The sequence below is a fragment of the Poecilia mexicana genome, unplaced genomic scaffold (assembly GCF_051168715.1).
Source record: "Poecilia mexicana isolate PSO_F unplaced genomic scaffold, ASM5116871v1 scaffold_9, whole genome shotgun sequence".
NCBI classification, from domain to species: domain Eukaryota; kingdom Metazoa; phylum Chordata; class Actinopteri; order Cyprinodontiformes; family Poeciliidae; genus Poecilia; species Poecilia mexicana.
Window position 1 is genome coordinate 1,444,557 of NW_028263378.1, and position 19,041 is coordinate 1,463,597.

Here is a 19,041-nt window from a genome sequence, read left to right on the forward strand (position 1 = left end):
CTGGAGCTGATTTCACCGCTGAGCCTGCAGCGACACAAATCAGCTCTGTGGAAAATTACAGGCAGGAAGTTAGAAAGTTTAAAACAACAGACAGGAACCTCAGTCCAGATTTTTTTCTTTAAATTTATCTCAAGTGATGAGAATAATTATCAGATTTTCTTGTGATAAGGAATAAAATGGTTTTTTTTAATTAATAATATATAATCTACAGATCATAGATGTTTTCACTAAAACATCCATTAAAACTGAGACAGGATGAAATCAGTTATTCAGACCTGAATAACCTTATCCTTAACGATTCCACATAGAGCCACTAGGGGGCGACTGTCACATAGAGAAGGTTGGGCACATAGAAGAAGAATAAACCTTCCTGTTAGATGCCAACAGAAACTCACCGTGTGTGTCGAGTTTTCTGCATCACAGGTCAGTAAAAATGTATTTTGATGCATATATAATATTTACCTCTTAGAGTTGAAAAAGTTATTGAGTCAGAAGTGAACTGGTGAGTCACGTTATGCAGTTTGTGATTAACACTGAGTAGAAAACGCGACATTTTTCTAACAGCTAGCTAGTAAACGGCTGAAGAGCTGCTGAATTCACTTTGAACTGGTTGTATTTTAAACTTTTTGAAATGGTTCTCTCACACAAAGGACTTTGTTTTGGTCTCTTTATATTTAAATTTGATATTTTTATGGATTATTGCAAAAACCCGAGAAACCATATTGTTATCTCGTTCCGTGAGTAAGAGATGGCGCACACAGCATTAAAGGAGCATTACACCTTTTCAGTGTTGCGGCTTTTTAGTGAGAGAATAAAAAACTATTCTGTTAAAATAATGGATAGTTAAAATCTAAAATGCTTTCATATTAAAATACATTTTATTTGTGCAGAATAAAAATTGTAAAAGCTATTAAAGTAGTTTAAAAAATTAATAGATTTTTATTTTGATAGTTAGAAATACAAAAGAAAAAGAGAAAAGGTATTTGAATTAAAGCACTAACTAAAAACTAACATGGCTTAGAGATTCAAAAGCCTTTGAATAGATTTAGTCATTTCATAAAATAAATTTCATAAAAAATAAAGGTATATTATAGCCATTTGTGATGAACTCAATCTAAGGCCTAGAGTTTTTATCTGTTTCAGTTACTGAGTGATACCTGAAGTATTTAAAATGAAGTATTGTAGTTTTGTGTATGGAGTATGTTCATAACACAGAAGGATATAAACCTTCCTGTTAGATGCTGATGTTTCATCTTTTCTGTATCTCAGCATCACAGACTGAGAGGACAAAACAACCACATGATCTGAGGCTGCCAGGTAACGTTCATGTTGATTTTTATGTCTTTCTTATTTTCTACCTGCTGTAACACTTTTAGAAAGTGAAATAAATCTGAACCTGAAAAGTTGTTTCCTCTGCGTTGCTGTTTGGATAAGTTAGGAAACAAAGTTAGCTTTATTCCAACTTGTGGTTCCTCGAGGTCATTTAAAGTGAGTTTCACTACTGGAATACCAAAAGGATCTGAACACAAGCTAAAGGCCTGGAATACCAAAAGGTCAGAGGTCATGAGGTTGATTTGTGCATAAATAAATAAATGGAGCTTTTTATCTGAATCCCTGTTCAGTTTGAAGTTTTTTAGTGGGAATCAAACGTGTGACAGGTTGGGTTGGTGTTTCCCCAGCAGGTGAATCTGTCTAAACAGTTTCATAACTGGAGTTCCCGCCTGCTGCAGGTTTAGAGACGGAGAAAGAGAAGAAGCGTTGATGGAGGAAGGTTTGTTTAATCCAGGCTGTGGAGTCAGAGGCCTGGTTTATGTTCAGAGGTCAGTTTATCCGCTCTGCGGTGAATCACTGAGCGCTCTGAGTAAACACGTCTTGCTGCTCCTCCTCCTCTGACTCTGCTGCTGTTTTTATCCCAGTTTACAGTCCATCACAGGTTCCACCCGTTAAAGAGGCTTAGTGGACTGAAACACAGTTTGTGTGGGCGAGGAGATGTAAGCCGAACCGTCCAGGAGTTACTTCCTGTTCATTAATCACACATCAGATCCGTCAGCTTTAACACGCACTCAGAAATAATGGCTTTAAATGACCTCTGTTACTGGTTTTTGGTTACTAAAGATGTTTAAATGCCTTACTAATTCAGATGAACTAGTGGAATCATTTATTCTGTTTGATTTACCACAGAAAGGCCACATGCAGTGATTTTGTGAACATGTTTTATTTTAAATTATTCCACTAACATTTGGTTCTGCTTTCATCTCTAACTCAGTATTTAAGGTTCCTGTTCAGTTGTCTCTGTTTTGGTTTAAATGTGATGTTTTCTTTGTTGCTCTTTTCAGTTTTATTAAGTTTGGAATAAAACATTTTGAACTTCCTTATAAAACCTGTGAACCCAGACGTTCCCGTCGCTTTCATCCTCTTTACATCTTTACTTCCCTTTTCACCAGACTGAAAAAACATCAGCTTGAAGTTAAATGTTTTCAACCCGAATGAATGAAAACTAGATGTTGGACTCGATTACATGTTTAAACAAGTCAGTTGTGGGGTATTTAATAATTAATCACAATTTTAATTGAAATATATCTAATTTTTTGTGTGAACTGTGGTTGTTAGCATTAGCGTCTGTGCAGTTGCTACACGTTAGCATTGAGATGCTATTTTAGGCTTGAATAGCTCTGCTGATAAGCTAACTCATTTTAATACAACTGTAGTTTTCCAGCGTCCAATCAGATCGATTAGAAGCAGAAATGATCCCCCATTGGGTCGAGAGAAGCAGCGTCCATCGCTGATGTTAGCGCACGTAGCTTGAGTGACAATAAAAAGGTTCTGGTTCCTAAAAAACACATTTTTTTTTTACATACAAAAAAATTTTGGGGTTTTTTTGTATGTAAAAAAACAAAATACAGTTAATTGCGCAAAAAAATTTAATGCCTTATAATCTATGAAATTATTATTTAAAATTAAAGCATGAAAATCCCAAAGCTGTTACAGATGTAGGTTTGTTCACCTGAAATGTTCCTTGAACCGTCTGACATTTTAGTAACGATCCCTGCTGTGTTTTGGTTTTCTTTATAACTTTGATCATGACCTTGTTGTGATTTTTAATTACATTTTTTAAATTCCTTTCTCTATTGGCTGTCTGTGTCTACACACACACACACACACACATCCTGACAGGTTTCTGATAAAACCTGTTTTATTTCCAGCTGCCAGTCAGCAGAAAACGGAGCAAACTCCTAAGTTTCCTCCTTTCTTTTCTTTCTTCATTCCTCTGGCCGTCTGTCTGAGCCGCCAGCCAGCTGGACTTTGTCCAGATCGCCTCCTTTTCCTGCTGCGTCCGAATGCATCACCAGCTTACTGAGAAGTCCTCCTCCACCTCCCCAGGCTGCATGAAGATGACTGTAGGAGTTAACTTCACACTGAAGGTGAGGAAATCTGGGCTTTTTGCAGCTCAGATGGAGGCCAGGATTAAATTAGAACAACAGGAATTTCATCATAAAACCTCCTTGAGGTGTCCTGATCATTTTTAGATTCCTTTCTGCCTCCTTTTAAAACGATAACACATGAACTCAGAAAGTTTTTACTGATGGAGCAGTGAAAACCCAACATCTCTGATCTGGATCAGAGTTTAGATCAGGATCAGGAGGAGATCCTGATCCTGGATCTCCTCCTGATCCTGATCCAGTTTCTCTCAGACATTCAGCGCTAAACGTCAGCAGCTCCGTCCCATCATGCACTTCTTCAGTCGACTCCTCAGCAGGAGCTGCATTTGGACTGGACTGATGAAGGTTCGCCTCCTCTTCCTCGCTCCAGGAATCCGACCCGCTGCCAACAGAACAGTAAACCAGCTCAGTTCTGTTTACGCTGCGAACAGAACCATAGAAGGTTCTGAAGTCGCTGCCTCTGGTCGTCACTAAAGCTGCTGCTGCTTCACTGTAAACCTGAGGAAAGGAGGCCGGGGTACCGGCAGGACCGTCTGGGTTCTGGTCGGGTTCTTCCATCCTGGTCCAGTTTTCATAAAGGAAGCCCGACCTCCAGATGTTTCAAACAACTACAGATGTTTTTCATCTGACTGGTTGTTGTTTCCATCAGTGTCGCCTCCTGGCTCTAGATTGTAGATCCATGTTTCTAGATGTTCTGCTTTGTGCTTTTCTGTTTCAAACTTCTGCAACATTATTAGTTTTTTTATCATCTCTAATATTCATGCTCCATTTGGTCCAGTTACTAATGAACGCCTTCAGATTGTTAAAATGACATTAATCAGAAACTTAAAGATACTTTTAACATTTACAGTTAGAACTAAAGTTCATAACGTTAAAGAGTCTCTGCAGTTAAATTAGTTTCTACTGATTGTGACACATTTTTCTGAAGCTGTTCGTTTTGGGCCTGCAGCCTGACCCGGGGCCCGGGTCGGGGGCCAGCGGGGGCCCAACAGGACAATGAGGCGAGAGCAAAGCCGTTTCTGTTCAGACGTAATGGAAGAACTGAAGTCATGCAGCTGAATGGGCCTGAGTGGGAGGCCAGCTGGTTCTGATGCTTCTGGCCCAGTTCAGTCCAGCAGCTCTGTCTCATTTCCAGCATCAGACTGGAGCTTGTGACCGTTTCCTCTCTAGGATATCACTTGTTGTGTTTCCAGTGTGAATCGTGTCTTTGTGAGTCAGACAGAAAGAGGACATGAAGTGTGTCAGCCGTTTGGACCGGCGCCACCTGTTGGATAACAGCAGCGTTTTCAGCTCCTCTCATTCTTTATTCTGCTGCAGTCTGAGCTTCTTCCATCATCCAAACATTTCCCTCCTCAGAGCTGAAAGCTTCTCAACCTGCTTCCTTCATGATTCAGGTTCAACACGTCCAACAAACTTCAGCAACTTTGTTCCTCTGCTGGGGCAAGAAACAGCAAACAGCTGGAGGACGATGGAGGGCAGAGCTGTGCTTGGACTGGGAGGAAGATGATGCTGCAGCAGGAAGATGCTGCAACAGAAAGATGCTGCAGCAGCAGAAAGATGCTGCCGCAGGAAGATGATGATGCAGCAAAAAACGCAGCAGCAGAAAGATGCTGCAGCAGTAGGTTAATGCTTCCTGCTGTTGGTGAGCTGCAGATTTCCCATCATCTGTAACAGGGATGTCCAAAGTGCGGCCCGGGGGCCATTTGTGGTCCACAGTGATGAAAAGTTGGTCTCCAGAACCTCAGTGGAGTTTGATGCAGATGGAGAATTTTGAATTTTTATTATTAATTAGGGGGGGAAAGCTTTTTTAATAACTTTATTAAAATGATCTAAATATAGTCCATAATTTTATCTCTATTAAACAGAAAGTACATTTCTTTGTTTGCAAAGCGACTCTTTCCTTTTAAAGGCACAGATGCTTTATAAACTGGATCCAGAAGTTGATGAATTCATCATCTCTAATAAAAAAATCAAACTTTATTTGAATAATAAAATATGTTATGTTACATTAAAGCACATTAAAAATTTCACAATATATTTATTTTTTATTATATATTTTAGACCCTGTGATTAAAGGTGGACTCCACTGATCTCTAACATGATGTTGGTGTGAAGCCTGATATGTTTTCCATGTCAGATTTTTAATGCAATGTTTCAATAATCTGTTAGAAACATTTTCAGTTTGTTGTCTGGATCAGATTAAGATGTTTTTTTTTCTGTTTTCATCCCCTGATCCTGTTTTATTACTTCCCTCTGGATGTCAAAGGTCATGCGACTTGATTTGCATCCTCACTGATGCAACCAGACTTTATTTTTATTGTTTTTATCCTCAGAGCCTCTCAGCCACATGGATTCATGTTTCCGTCCCAGCAGATCAGATCCAGTTTCACTGATGACTGATGACCTTCATGTCTTTCTGATCTGCTCCAGCATCAGCAGACGTCCTCAGCTGAACTGGTCCAGCTCCCAGTTCAGTCGTTTCTTGTGCTCCAGTTGGCGGGTCGCCTGATCAAGCCCCGCCCCTTTCCCCCGGTTGTCTGGTCCAGTCCACAGTTTGAAACCGGGTCACAGTTTTATATGAACTTAATGCAGACAATAATACAAAACAACCTGATAACTAGCTGCCCAGGAGTCGTCCTCCGTCCTCGGAGTCCAAAGCGTTTCATACGCCGACCTGCATCAGTCTGGATTTATTGGACTCCAGGTTCCTGTGGCTCCGTTTGTCACCAAAATGGTTTTATCTGATTTGTAACCATCCACAGCCTTAATGCATTTATCTGAGTGTGAACAGAAACAAATAAAGCAAAGACTCACAGCTGAGCTTTATAATAGTTTCAAATAATTTACTTTAAAATAATAAACAGATTCAACACCAGAGGTAAAAACGTATAAAATGATTTTATTCATGATTTTACCTTTCTGCTGTATTTAACTGGAACCCGTTGGGGACTGTGGCTCAGTGGGGCGTTATGCCACAGGACAGAAGATGTGGGTTGAGATCCTGCTCACTCCTGTTGGACAGTCTGTCAATGTGCCCCGGGGTAAAGCACTTACCCCAGGGTAAAGCACTTACCCCAGGGTAAAGCACTTACCCCAGGGTAAAGCACTTACCCCAGGGTATGAGGTCCCAGCCGCCTGAATGTCCTGGGACCTTTAAATGTGTTTCTGCTTCAACAGCTGCATCAGATCCGGATCTGGCTTGACTCTGAACTATTCAGTCATTTTCTCCAAGTGTGATGGACTATTGGGACTCATCTAAAGGTTTCAGGATTTAGTTTGTGATTGAGCAGTCGATCTACAGACCAGTGGACGATCTTTGAACAGAACCCTGCAGAAGATCTACAGATCCGTAGAGTCTCTGGTCTCCTTCAGGTCCAGGAGGTTTAGAGTAGCTGTTGATGCTGGAGGCGACCCTTCAGTGTGTGTGTGTGTGTGTGCGTTTGTTTGTAATACATTGTGGGGACGATTTTCCTGACATATGCTACGTTGTGGGGACCAATCGCTCCTCGTGGGGACCTGAGCCTGGTCCCCACGAGGGGAAACCCTGTTTTTGGGTCAGGGGTCAGAGTTAGGGCTAAGGTATGAATTGAGTTTTGGTTGGTTAGGGTTAGGTATGTGATGGTTAGGGTTAGGAAAAGGGTAAAGGTCAGGTTTAGGCTGTAGAAATGAGTAGAAATGAATGGAAGTCAATGGAAAGTCCCCACAAAGATAGCAAAACAAACATGTGTGTGTGTGTGTGTGTGGTGCATTCCCTCTGACTTCAGTCTTTGTTTGAGTGTCCACAGCAGCGGGACGTCCTGCGTCATCAGTCTGAGGACAACCCCGCTCACCGCTGACGGACCTGTTGGGAGGAAGTGATGCGTGAAGAGACGGAAACCAGGCCGGGAGATGAAGAATGGAGGCTTAAAGATAACACAACACTGCCCCCTGGTGGAGAAGTGAGAGGAGACCTGAAACCAAAAAACTAAGAGACTGAAGAGGAAAATCTGAAAATAAGAGAAATAAAACTGGAAGGTGAAACTGACCTTCACCTTAAACTGCATCAATAAAAAAACTTAAATTCCCACTGCGGCGTTTCTCCATCGTCATGTTTCTCAGACCTGTGGGTTTATATATAATTTACAATATGAGACTTCTACACTTCACAGAAACTTTACAGAAAATATTTATTGCTGTTTCCCAGTGGTTTTGTTGATGAGTATTAAAGAAAATAAAGTTTTGTTTGCATAAAGAAACAGTTCAGGCAAACAGAAGTTTATTTAAACCATCAATAAGAGGCTAACATTAGGTCAGAAATGTTTAAAAAGTTCAACATCAGCTGCAAAAACTTCCTCTGACATCAGTGTTGCTTCGTCAAAACAAATATTTAAATTCACCAAATCAAACATTTTTATAAAGTTGAGTCTGAAATAATAATTTATCTTTGTTGTTCAGGAAATAACTTGATGCATTTTAGCACATAAAATTGAATCGCTGCTGTTTGGCTCAAAGAAACCAAGAACTGCTGAATATTATTTATTTCCTCAATTAGGGCAAATTAAATGAAGAGTTAATTAAAGCTAATTACTTCAGTGAAATGCTGCTTCGGTCAGCAGGTCAGGATCTGTTTCTGAAAAAACATCTTAAATATTTACATTAGACTTTTGGGGATTAAAAGGTCAATATGATTCTGTTTATAATATTTGAATTTATTTTTCTGAAAAACTTTAGCCATTAATACAGTTTTTATGTTTCCAAATGAACAAGGATCCAATGAAACTTGAACCTGCAGAATTTCTCCATCATTCATCAGACAACTTCTTTATTTCCTGTTTTAATTTTCAACTTCAGTTTGAAAACAGCAGCGATGGATTAATATTGCCATGAACATTCTGCGTTATTTTAACTTAAAATACACAACTTTTAATTTAATGAACTGATATTTGTTCACTGAATCTGTTTATTATTTCTGAAATACATTAATTCATGCCTCCTTTTATCAATTAGTTTCATGCTGTTTTTATAGTAATGTGTATTTAGAGACATAACTTTAAATAAAAAATAAAAAAAAAGCTCCGGGGCTGATTAGAAATCTCACGACTCCCTGCAGTACCGCCGCGACACCCCTAGGGGTCGCAATCCTCACGTTGAAGACCTCTGGCTTAGACGGATTTATTTCCCAATAACAAGAAATCATCTGAAAAATGTATTTTATTTTTGTTTAAGAAGAAGAAAAGAAGAAAAATGAAAAGAAGAGAAAAAAGAAGAAATGTATGAGGGGACCCAAAAATGTTTCACCGTGTGGTTGAATCCCAGAACCAGAACCAGGAGGAAGGGGTGGAATTGTCCCTCTCTCCCTCCGTAGTTCCCTTCTTAGGCTCCTCTGCAGAACTTCTCAGATGTCACAGAGTCAGAGGCTTATGTTGCCTTCCTCCTCCTCCTCCTCCTCCTCCTCCGGTTCGGAAACGGGATGTGATGTAAAAACACAGAAACTTTTTTTTGTCTTCGGAGCTGATCGGATTTTTCTGGATCCGAACGGATTGTTCCGAAACCAGCCGAATCTGATCAAATCAGGAGTTTTTCGGAAAGTCGCCGGGAGTTAAAGAGACGGATCGACTCCCCCACCATGACCCAGTGAGGGAACACGAACCGAGCCGAACCGAGCCGGGGAGAAGCTGTGAAGCTGCTGCGTTGGACCCGGAGAGAAACAGCGGAAAACAGGTAAAAAGTCCCGAACCTCCCGAACCCGACCGGACCCAGAGGGTTCTGAGATCAGATGAGGCCTTCAGGAGACCATCGGAACTCTGGGCTTTGTTCTGAACCGAACCCGCTGGTTTTCCAGGAATTATCCAGATCCGCTCCATGAACTGGGACTAATCCTTCCCAGCAGGAGAGCAAAGACTGGACCGGGTCTGCCGGACCGAAACCCGAACCTTTCAGAGGTTTTAATGGAAGTTAGAAACAAGCAGCAGCTGGATGGTTCTGTTGGACCTGCAGCTGATCCAGAACAGAACATCTGGAATAATCTGGATTATTAATCCGGTCCATTCATTCTGTTCTCAGTCAGCTGCAGAACTCCAGATGTTTCAGGTCGGTTCCGATGTTCTGATGGTTCTGATCCGCTGCAGTTGGACCATCTGGACGTTCAGTCCACTGAGGAACCAGACTGCATGCTGGGACGTTGTCATGACAACAGCGGTGCAGATCCTCCTGTTCCTGCTGGATGTTCTGCAGGAACCGGGTTCTGTGTGACGGGTTCTGCTGTGCTGCTGGTTCTGTTTCCTGTTCTTCCAGAACCAGCTCTGCAGGTTCTGCAGGTCGGGTCTGAGTTCTGACCCGGTGCTGGTTCTGGATCATGTTTGGGTTTATTATCTTTACCAGCAGAACAAACAGAAGCAGAACAAACTCTCACTGAGAGACGGTTCTGATCCGATTGCAGAACCAGAACCAGATCCAGGTTAATACAAACAGACCAGAAAAAACATGGAGACAGAAACAGCTGATGGATGGATGGATGGATGATGGATGGATGGATGGATGATGGATGGATGGATGGATGATGGATGGATGGATGGATGATGGATGGATGGATGGATGGATGATGGATGGATGATGGATGGATGGATGGATGGATGGATGGATGGATGGATGATGGATGGATGGATGGATGATGGATGATGGATGGATGATGGATGGATGATGGATGATGGATGATGGATGGATGGATGGATGGATGGATGATGGATGGATGATGGATGGATGGATGGATGATGGATGGATGGATGGATGGATGGATGGATGGATGGTGGATGGATGGATGGATGGATGCATGGATGATGGATGGATGATGGATGGATGGATGATGGATGATGGATGGATGGATGGATGGATGGATGGATGATGGATGGATGATGGATGGATGGATGATGGATGGATGGATGATGGATGGATGGATGGATGATGGATGGATGGATGGATGGATGGATGGATGGATGATGGATGGATGATGGATGGATGGATGATGGATGATGGATGGATGGATGGATGGATGGATGATGGATGGATGGATGGATGGATGGATGGATGGATGGATGATGGATGGATGATGGATGGATGGATGATGGATGATGGATGGATGGATGATGGATGGATGGATGATGGATGGATGGTATCACCCTACACATCCAGTTACCTGCTGATGGAGTCCACTGGTTGCTATGGCGATGTGGCTCCTGGTTCTGCTCTGACTCAGAACCAAACAGCTGCATGTTCTCCTGTCTTTCCCATGTTGGCTCTTTATGCTTCATGTTCTTTCTGAGCACACAGTCTGACCTCTGCGCTGGTTGTCATGGTAACTGAGACCTCAAAGCCTCCTTAATCTCTAATCTGATCCAGTTATTAAAGTTATTAATTCCATGGAAACCTGCAGGTTTCAACCAGCCGGGTTCCTGAGAAGCATTTTTAACTCTAATATGAACTTTATTCTCATGAATATCAGCGTTCAGTTGCTCTGTGGTGGTGCAGAGGTTCAGCACCAGCCACATATGGAGACCTTAGTCATCAGTGGCTGTCGCAGGTTCGATTCCCGGCCTGGTGACCTTTGCCACATGTCTTCCCCTTCTCTTGTTGCTCCTTTCCTGTCACTTCACTCTGAAATAAAAGCCACTAGGGCCAGAAAAAACATCAGAGTTAGATGATACTGTTTGATCCAAACTAAAGATTTGATTCAGTTTCTCTGTAAATCTGATCAAATAATTTTAGTTTAAACCTGCTGCAGCCTGCTGTGTTCCTATTGGCTGGCTGAATAAAGCTCCGATCTGTTGGAGGATCCTCTGGTAGAGAGAAGAGTCAAAATGTTCAGACTCTCTGATAGCAGGAGGAATATTTTCTGTTTTATGAATTTATATTCTGACATCAGATCTTTGGACTCAATCAGCTGCAGCAGGACGATCAGATCCAGATCCAGACCTGCAGACGGGTCGGCCGATTGACCCGTGAAAGTACAGACAGGAAGTGATGGAGTGGAACAGGAAGTGATGGAGTGGATCAGGAAGTGATGGAGTGGAACAGGAAGTGATGGAGTGAAACAGGAAGTGGAACAGGTTGACCAGAACGATCTTCATGGTTTAAACACAGAATTCACTTTCACTCCAGACAGAAATAAAAAATAGTCAAAATACAAAAACAATTGGACAGAGATAAACGTATTAATAAATGTATGAATACATTTACAAATAAAAACATCTTTGTTTATTGTTATGTATATTTTAATCAATCAAAATAACATCATCAGAACTAAGTGCAATACAATGAAAAGGATAAACCCAAAATAAAATAAATAATAATTGGACAAAAGATTTTTAGTGATATTATTTATTATTTTAATTTAATAATAAATAAATGTATTGAACACATATTATTTGTTGTTCAAGTTAAGAATAAATAAATAAAAGTCATATATAAATGTATTTAATTTAATAAAAAATATTTTAATACATCTAGATACTAAATAGAATTTTAAAATATTTATTAGCTTATTTACATGTCTTTTGTTATTTTCCATTTGTTTTAAAGTAGATAAAATTTTTTTGGCACTCCTGTCATTCCATATAAGCGCGTTAGAACCCTGGGTCTGGACCGGGTATAGACCGGGGCTGGACCGGATCTGAACCGGGTCCGAACCGGGTCTGGACCTCTGAGCTGCAGACAGAACCTGGATGAGGAGCTGCTGCTCAGGCTGATGCAGGTTAAACCTGTTCTGATTCTGTTCATGAATTATTTCCTCGTTTCTCTGTGGTTTGGTGTTTCTGGGATGTTTCGTTTCTCCTGGTTCCTCATCGGGTTCTTTGTCAGCGGCTGCAGATGTTTCTGTTATCGGAGCGTTCTGCTGACTCAGCAGCTCCACGTCTGGAAGTTTGAAACGTTTCATCATCACGCTGTGAGGGAAACGCGTCTGCAGCCTCAGAGCGGCTCCACTGACAGGTTCTGTTTGTGTTCTGGTTCTGATGGAGCCTGAGGCTCATCTGGACTCCTTCCTCCTCCTCCTCATCATCACCATAACAAACCTTATTTAGCATCAGCTGTTTGTCTGAATCCCAGCAGTGAGTTCTCTGAGCGGGTCGGCGGTTCTGATCCGGCTTCAGGCCGGGGCGTCTCTGTTTGGTCAGAGAAACCCAGTGGAACTGGAACACCCGGTGTTCTGGATGAAGAGGCGCCCATTTATCATCCTGAGCCTGGATGCTCCACTTGTCTTCTCCCAGGCTTGTTGCCATGGGAACAGTCAGAGTGTGGGATGAGGCGGGGCCTGTTGACATGCTAACCTCATCGTGCTAGCTTAGCATGCTGATGTCGTCTGACAGCAGGATGTGAGGTCACGGTCTGAGGCGAGCTGCTGGCGCTGGGCTGGAGGAGGAACTGCTGGTGGACAGGAAGTGGCAGCATCATGCTGACTGCAGTGTCGTTCTGACCGGTTCTGGACAGCATGGTGAGGTTCTTCATGGTGAGACGGAACCAAACTCTGGTCTGTCTGGACCGGCATGCTCTCAGCCTCACTCTGTCACAGAGGAGTGACCTCTTGACCTCCAGCAGATCTCCAGCACCTGCTGCCTGTCAGAAACTATAACTAATAATTATCAGAAACCTTTGACACATCCAGCCAGTTTTACCGTTTAACTTTCCTCAACCTGAGCAGCTTCATGTTCACCTCAGCTGGATGTGAAGCAGCTCAGTTTGTGGTCCCATCAGAACCAGTCTCTGGTTCTGTTGGGGTTCTTTGGGTCTCCACGCTCAGGTTCCCAGGTGGGTCTGATTCATGTGGTGTCGGTTCAAATCCCTGCATGTTAAATCGGGATTTGATTTAACATGCAAATCCTTGATTTAACATGGGATATGCAGAATGTGTACATTCTGCACATTCTGCACATTCCTGCAGCTCAGCTTTGACCCAGTGAGCGGCTCGGTGCCGGACGGCCTCCTCTAAGGTTTCAGCTCTCCATGCCAGGCCGGCCGTCTCGGGTCGCTGCCCAAACCCAAACTGGAGCAGGAACTGAAGGGGAACTCAGGCTGCAGTCTGACTGACTGACTGCTCAGTTTCAGTTCATGAACTGAAGGAACTCGACCTGCTGCCAGGCTGCCTGGTTCTTGGGCTTTTCTTCAGGTTGTACCTGAATGTAACACAGGTGGCGCTCTGCAGGGATGACACTCAATACACTGGGTCATTCATAGATCATTATTGAATATGAATGTATATATTTTGAGCCATTTAGTGTGTGCAGTGAAATCATGAATGAGGAGAATGTAACGATCTGATGAAGCCAGGACAGGATCTGCTGTTTGTCCTCAGAGTCTTTAACTAAACCGTCAGAATCTGACCGTCCATTTAATGATGGACATAAATTCAGTCAGAGTCAAAGCAGTTTTACCTCAACAGGTTAACTTTAATATCAACGTTCATTTATTAGTAATAATTCCTAAAACTTCTGCTGCTGTTTTAAACATGATTTCTGAGTCGTCCAGGACATGAAACTGGAACTGGACGTCTCTTGTGTCTTTAGGGTGAAACGATACTTAATGCTGGAGCCATAAGTCATTTTTAAACTTCCTGGTTTTCATTTCCATGTTGCTCTGCATCGTTCTTCCCTCTGAAAACACAAGAATACCTGAAAACCGTTTTGTCATTTAACTCAAACTTCCAACATTTCTCTAAATTAAAATTAAATATTTTCCCGTCTAAAAGCTAAAATTCATCAGATATCTGATTTTAATTTAAATTGTGGATCTGATACAGTAACAACTAATGGAAGCATCATTGGTTTATGTAAAGTTACCAACATAAGTGAATAATCTTTGGTATATTTTTAGCCTGACCCAAATAAAGAACAGAACCTCTGATTTGTTTTTGGTTTCCAGGGAAACGATTTAAAGCTGCGGTTGGTTAACGCCTCAACGTTTATCTGAAACTTTAAAACATGAATCTCCCTCCAACATGTCTGCCTCCTCAGGCGTTTATTAGCATATCCATAAATATGAGAATCACTTTTATGGAGAAGAGAAACTGAAGCAGAAAGTTTTCACGCTGAGAACATCTGAACGTTTCTGCTTCAGAGTTTGATAAGAGAATCTGTTTGTGTTTTTTATAAGGACGTTTTCTTCCTGTTCTGGTCCAACAGCTGGAACTCCTTCTTGGCTGACAGCCTCCCACATTCAGCACATCTGGAACAAACTGTTTGCTGTTGCATAATCAGAGCAGCAGCACCGACCCACAAAGACAAAGCATCAGCAGGGCAGCATTCACTCCAGGACACGTTGACTTAAACTCTGCTTCAGGACACGTAAAGTCAGCTGAAACCTCTGAACAGCTGGAAGTTAAAGATGAGTTTATTTACCACCAAAAGGATCTGCCTCTAAACCTGCCTGGTGAAACCACTGGGTTGTCAAGTTTATCTCCATCTGGTCGTTATCTTCTCTGACTGGTTGGTTTGGTTCAGTCCAGCTGAAGGAGAAATGAAAACATGTTTGATGCGTCTTAAAAAACTTCCCCTGAATCCAGTGATCTGCATCAGTTCTGGTTTCACAGCATCTCATCCAGTCTGTTCATGGAAAGACACGACATTCCTGGGGGAGGGGAAAATGTTTCGCTTTACTTCATGATGTAGTGTCAAAAATCTGTTATTTATTTACGGCTCTAACCAGATGAACATGTTCATGGCGATGCAAATGAAGCGGGACAGGAAGTGAAGCAACAGGAGGAACATAGATCTGAAGATACGTTGATCTGGAGAAACTTTGATCTGGAGAAACGATCTGGAGAAACGTTGATCTGAAGAAACGTTGATCTGGAGAAACGTTGATCTGGAGAAACGATCTGGAGAAACGTTGATCTGAAGAAACGTTGATCTGGAGAAACGTTGATCTGGAGAAACGTTGATCTGAAGAAACGTTGATCTGGAGAAACGTTGATCTGGAGAAACGATCTGGAGAAACGTTGATCTGAAGAAACGTTGATCTGGAGAAACGTTGATCTGGAGAAACGTTGATCTGGAGAAACGTTGATCTGAAGAAACGATCTGAAGAAACGTTGATCTGGAGAAACGTTGATCTGAAGAAACGATCTGAAGAAACGTTGATCTGGAGAAACGTTGATCTGAAGAAACGTTGATCTGAAGAAACGTTGATCTGAAGAAACTGAAGAAACGTTGATCTGAAGAAACGTTGATCTGAAGAAACTGAAGAAACGTTGATCTGAAGAAACATTGATCTGGAGAAACGTTGATCTGAAGAAACGATGATCTGGAGAAACGTTGATCTGGAGAAACGTTGATCTGGAGAAACGTTGATCTGGAGAAACGTTGATCTGGAGAAACGATGATCTGGAGAAACGTTGATCTGGAGAAACGTTGATCTGGAGAAACGTTGATCTGGAGAAACGTTGATCTGAAGAAACTGAAGAAACGTTGATCTGAAGAAACATTGATCTGGAGAAACGTTGATCTGGAGAAACGTTGATCTGAAGAAACATTGATCTGGAGAAACGTTGATCTGAAGAAACGATGATCTGGAGAAACGTTGATCTGGAGAAACGTTGATCTGGAGAAACGTTGATCTGGAGAAACGTTGATCTGAAGAAACGTTGATCTGAAGAAACTGAAGAAACGTTGATCTGAAGAAACGTTGATCTGAAGAAACATTGATCTGGAGAAACGTTGATCTGGAGAAACGTTGATCTGGAGAAACGTTGATCTGAAGAAACGTTGATCTGGAGAAACGATGATCTGGAGAAACGTTGATCTGGAGAAACGTTGATCTGAAGAAACGTTGATCTGGAGAAACGTTGATCTGGAGAAACGTTGATCTGGAGAAACGTTGATCTGAAGAAACGTTGATCTGGAGAAACGTTGATCTGGAGAAACGTTGATCTGGAGAAACGTTGATCTGGAGAAACGTTGATCTGAAGAAACGTTGATCTGGAGAAACGTTGATCTGGAGAAACGTTGATCTGGAGAAACGTTGATCTGGAGAAACGTTGATCTGAAGAAACGTTGATCTGAAGCGCCTGGACAGAAAGTTTCCTCAGAGACGTTAAAGAATCATGTTGACCGTTTCACCTGATGCTGTTTGCTAATCCAACATGGAGTCGGACGCGTCGCTTAGCTTTGGGTGGTTTCATATTAAATGTGCTGTTTATCTCAAAAGAGTCAATAGAGATTTAATCACATCAGACTCAGTTCAGGTCTTCCTTATATCAATAAATCACTCACTGCTCTCTCCAGATGTTCCTCCTGTGTTTACCTGCAGCTAAAACCTTTTTCTTCCCTGTGTCTGAGCCAAGTGAAGCAGAGATGGTTGGACTGAATATGTTGCCTGAGATTTAACTTCTCTTATCCACCACATGATGAGACTTTCTGGGTCTGGGACACTTTGGTGGAAGAGCGTTTTGACGGCTACATGCTACAGCTAGCTAAACCCTCACAAGGCAAAATCAGACTGACTGAAAAGTGAGACTTTCAGCTGCTTTCCTTCACCATAACTTGCTGATATTTTACCAAACACAGTTGCTAAGGGTAACGATGAGCTCATCAGAGTAAGAATGCTGGTCAGAACTGGAGCAGAAGTTATGCTCTCCATCTGAATTTGAGTTTTGATGAAAGCAGTTGTTCTGTACTGTTATTGACTGGTTTCCCTCAGAGCTCTTTTAAATCACTTGTTGTTTGCTGGTTTGTTAGGTTTCCTCCTGTCTTTCTAATCTTTCATGGTGTTACGTACTGATCCTTCCTTCCCATTTAACGAGCCGTGTAGCGTTGCTTCAGCTGCTGTTCTCTGTCTGCACCAAAAGCTAAAACCCAGAAGAAAAAGCATAAAGAGGATTAAATATCCCCTGCAGTTGGTATAAAGCAGGATGAGTTTTGATCCATATATTTATGATTTCATAGAGAAAGAAAAACCAGAGATGAACCTGGATGGAGTCAGCCTGTCCTCCAACGCCCCAAAATAAAAACAAAATAACTTCAACCAAATCTCTGAAAATCAGCGTCTTAACCAGATAAATTTAAACTCACTTTGGATTTTTAATTATGAGAACACACTAAGGATAAATGCTGTAATACACTTTGACCTTTAACCTTAGACTTTAGCTTCAGGATTATTGCAAGAAGCAAAAGGCTCCAGACTGAGGAAACGGTTCTGGGCGTGTTGTGCTGCTGGACCTCAGGCAGGCCGTCTGTTCTGGCCTTTTGTCGGGCCGTCAGACGGATTTAACGCAGGTTCCTCTGCTGCTCTGCTCCCAGTGAACTCTGCCTCCTTCACCCCGATAAGCTGGGATCTGGTGAGGAGCAGAGGAACGGATTCCTGTGTGTTTGTGTGAGCCGGAGACGGGCCGGGAAAAGGAGCAGGGAGAAATCTGGGTTGCGTTGAATGTTTGGAATGTTGAGGCTTTTGGCTTCAGTTCGTTCTGACGGAGGAGGAGGAGGAGGAGGAGGAAGAGGAGGAGGAGGAGGAGGGGCACGAGGACGAGGAAGAGGGAAACAGACAAAGGAGATAAGAAGAGAAGAGTGAAGAAGGAAAGGAGAAAAAAAACAGAGTAACTCTGTGCCGCAGCTAATTAACCAGAACAGAGTTATTTTAGATGATTGCTGCAGCAAAGCGGCTGAAGTGGATCCCATAAATCATCTGAAGCAGCTGAAAGAAATGTTTTAAACCTCGAGACTTTAATCATCTTATCAGAATGAATGTTGTTATTGATCAGGTTCTGGTTCCTTCATTAGTTCATAGAAACAGAGAAGAATCACCAAACTGTTTATGATCAGAGTTTGGTTTTTATTTTTATTCAAAGCAGGAAGTCAAACCGTTTAACGTCTGACTTGTTTTGGGTTGAAGTGGGTTCTGGACCAACCGGAGCCGTTGGTTCTGGTTTGTCCCGGGTTCTGCTCACAGCCCGGCCCGTTTGCTGCGTTTCCTCTCTGCTGGTTTCCTGTCAGTTTAAGGCCAGTAAAGCTACCGGAGCCTGTAAGGAACATTTACAGCGAGGCGTCACCATGTTCATGTTAATGTCTGGTTTTACTGAAGGATTTTATTTATCTGGGGACCAAACGTGTCTGATTTTATTCAGGGATTAGAGATAAAATGAACCAGTTTGTGTCTGAGGCGTCATGCTGCTGCTGATGATGATGATGATGATGATGATGATGATGATGATGATGATGATGATGCTGAGGCAAGCGTTCAGTAAATAATCGTTTTTCTTTGTTTTGTTGGGAGGATTCATGAAGGTGAACGTGTTACTGAGTTAAATGTCTGCAGACTGAGTCAGGAATCAAAATGTTCCTTAATTACTACAAAACATCCCAAACTGTCACTGTTTTAATCCGAAATGTCCAGAATTTCAGCCTAAATGAAATAATCTGCTGCCTGGTTGTTGGTTTGGGGAAAATAACGGCTAAATCTTTGAGTTTTAGGGTTCAGAACATGATGCACACTGAGCCGAACCTGCAGAGGTTCTGCTGCATGTTTTTACTGGAGCCAAACTGTAGGGTGTAATACCACGAGCTGCCAGGCGTGGCGCTGTTTCAGGCCTGGTCCCTCACTGAGGCAGCAACATGCTGAGATATATTCTTATTATTTCTTTTAC

At 42.1% G+C, this 19,041-nt stretch overlaps 1 protein-coding gene and 1 long non-coding RNA gene across 5 annotated transcripts in view; both read left to right on the forward strand.

Moving 5' to 3' along the window:
* Positions 1 to 269: 269 nt before the first annotated feature.
* Positions 270 to 7,506, forward strand: LOC106934052 (uncharacterized). The gene is made up of 3 exons (XR_001421625.2): positions 270 to 423; positions 1,270 to 1,317; positions 7,226 to 7,506. It is a non-coding gene; the product is annotated as an uncharacterized LOC106934052 (long non-coding RNA).
* Positions 7,507 to 8,386: 880 nt separating this feature from the next.
* ddr2l (discoidin domain receptor family, member 2, like) overlaps positions 8,387 to 19,041 on the forward strand; it is a 28,317-nt gene continuing 17,662 nt past the window's right edge. For 2 of the 4 annotated variants that reach the window (XM_088008593.1, XM_088008594.1), the window contains exon 1: positions 8,387 to 9,140. The gene's annotated coding sequence lies outside the window, so the exon portion shown is untranslated. The remainder of the gene's footprint in view (positions 9,141 to 19,041) is intronic. The other 2 variants (XM_015013710.2, XM_088008592.1) reach the window with 1 other exon arrangement.